The sequence below is a fragment of the Glycine max genome, chromosome 19 (genome assembly GCF_000004515.6).
Source record: "Glycine max cultivar Williams 82 chromosome 19, Glycine_max_v4.0, whole genome shotgun sequence".
Taxonomy (NCBI): Eukaryota; Viridiplantae; Streptophyta; class Magnoliopsida; order Fabales; family Fabaceae; genus Glycine; species Glycine max.
In genome coordinates, this window is record NC_038255.2 from 35,548,478 (window position 1) to 35,551,338 (window position 2,861).

Here is a 2,861-nt window from a genome sequence, read left to right on the forward strand (position 1 = left end):
AGGAAGCGACTTAACATGTGTAGAATGTGTCACTTCCTACATCAGGTTCTAGAGGAATCAATATAGAATTTGTGACTTCTACATCAGTTTGTAACCAACTACCTACATTTAACGTAATGCTAGACAACATCAACTCTATTGCTGATGTGATACGTCTTTCTGAACCAATGTTAAATTTGTTCCTTGTATTAGTAGTAGTGATCAATATTGCCTATAACCTTTTGAGGCATTGGTAGTATGATGCTTGGATGTTTTGACGTTCATAGACCTGTCATGATCTATTTATTATCCCTCATATTAGGTGTAATATCCCATTTTTTCGTAAAATAAATTAAAAAGAATTTTATTTAAAAATAAATAATTTTAGGAAAATAATGAGATTTTTGTAATTAAATAAATAAGAAGAAATAATTTTATTAATTTAAATAATGGTTTTAAGGTAAATAAAATAAATATATATTCTTAGAAAATAAAAAAGATACTTTATTTATTCATTTGATAGAAAGTAAAATAGAATTTCTTTGTATAAAATAATAAAATATAGAAAAATAGAGTAAATAATAGGCTGAGAGTATCCTAGATATAAATAGACACATATTAAGTCAGTTTACATTTACGATACATATTTACGCTCTCTCTTATCTCAAATTCGTTTTCTCATCCTCCTCTCCTAAAACCTTCTCTTTTTCCCTTATGATCCCGAACTCATTAACCACTGAATAATTATGAAATTCAAACACCAGGTGCAGAAATCATTTCACACATCCCAACTGTTTGAATTTTCGAAATAATGTCCATCACACATAGCTCTCTTTTTCCTGCATACACCCAAACCAGTCTCAGTAAAATTACAATCCCGAATTGGTTAGTCGTTGGATCATCGTGAAATTTGAACACCTGGTTCTAAACTCATTTTCACACATCCCCACTATTGGGATTTGGGAAATAATGTTTTTGGTATGAGAAATGTTCCTTGCACGGAGACAGTGAAATGGAGACTCAAATCCCTTCTCATTCTCTCTAATGCTTGGAAACCCTAGTAGAGCAATCAAAGGAAAAACTTGAGAAATCTTAGAGAACTGCTAGAGATGCCGCTATCACTACCTAACTACACACGTGAACCCGCTTAGAGGTAATGGATGAATTTATCGCAATTAGGATTAGAATTAACATGTGTAGGGATCCTTAGATGATCAAATTGGAATTTACTTTGAGATGTTTATTGTATTGTGATTCTTCCTTTATGTATTAAGATGCTCTGATGCGAATTAGTTGATAAATTGAGTGTTCTTGGTGTTTTCATGTTTTTGATCGATGATTCTGATTCCTTTGATTTTGATATGATTATGTGAAATTATTTGAGGGGTTTAATTATATGAACATAACATATTAATATTATTATTGCGTGACATGTATATAATGCATGAGGCATGATGTGTCTTGGGATTATGGAAATGTGATGAACTATGTGTAAGTGACAAGTTGAATATGTGTTAAAGTAAAATGTGCATAATTTAAATATATCATTATATTATAAATTAGAATATATAATTTGAAGAATGATTTATCACTTTTCTTACTCTATCAATAATTTATTTTCTCTTTAATATGTGCATTTCACACATTATTCTACAATTAGTAAAAAAAGTTATTTCTCAATCATCTTAAATTATCATCTCTTTATCTTTATTTGTATATTTAATATTTTTAACACACTATCTCTTTCATTATTTTATCTCTATCTCTAAATTGAAATTTAATAGTTTTTAAATTAAATTATCTATAGTTAAAAAATTGATTTGCATTTGGTTGAAGGTCTTGTCAACCGTCTGGTAATGCTTCTTTTTGCCTTGTGGAATCATAGACTTTAAGCTATACTTGTTGTAGTTCCCAAGGAGTGAGCTTACCAAGGGCATGCCTTGGCTTTTTGTAGGAATGCGTACCAAGGATGGACCTTGGGTTTTTGTACCAAGGACAAACCTTGGGTTTTTGTACCAAGGGCGGACCTTGAGTTTCTGATATTCCTGCAAACTTGTATTCCTGCAAAGATAAAAATTTAGTAATAGGGAAGATTACCAAGGGTAGACCTTGCATACCTTGAGCTCCTGGGAGGCTGAACTTAGCAGCGGAAGGGCTTACCAAGGGTAGACCTTGGGTTTAACGAGCTTTGGACCAAAGGCGCGTTCATCCTGGGTTTTGACAAGGCTCACCAAGTGCAAACCTTGGGTTTATCGAGCCTTTGGAGAAGTGAGACTCACCAAGGGCAGACCTTGGGTTTGACAAGCTTATGAGATTCACCAAGGGCAAACCTTAGATTTGACAAGATTTTGGAGAAACAACTAGGAATGCGTCTATCTTGGGTTTTGACGAGGCTCACCAAGGGTAGACCTTGGGTTTGATGAGCCTTTGGAGAAGCGACAAAGAGTGCATCTGTCCTGGGTTTTTTCGAGGTTCACCAAGGGTAGACCTTAGGTATGATGAGCCTTTGGAGAAGCGAGACTCACCAAGGGCGGACCTTGGGTTTGACGAGCCTTTGGAGAAGTGATTAGGAATGCATCCGTCCTAGGTTTTGTCGAGGCTCACCAAGGGCAAACCTTGGGTTTGACGTGCCTCCTTGAGTTTTCTTTGTTTTGTTTTTCCTAGAAAAGTAGCCTCCTTGTCAAAGGTTCCCCAACTTCGACGGGGATCATGGCGTTTCTGCCATATGTGAGTCGAAAAGGAGTTTTATTGGTCGCTATCTAGGTGAGCAATGATAGACCCCAAGTATACTAGGGAGTTCCTCTTTCCATAGACCCTTAGACTTGTCGAGTCTAATATGTTGGATCGAGTGGCCTCAGAATAATTAAGAAGGGGGGGGGGTT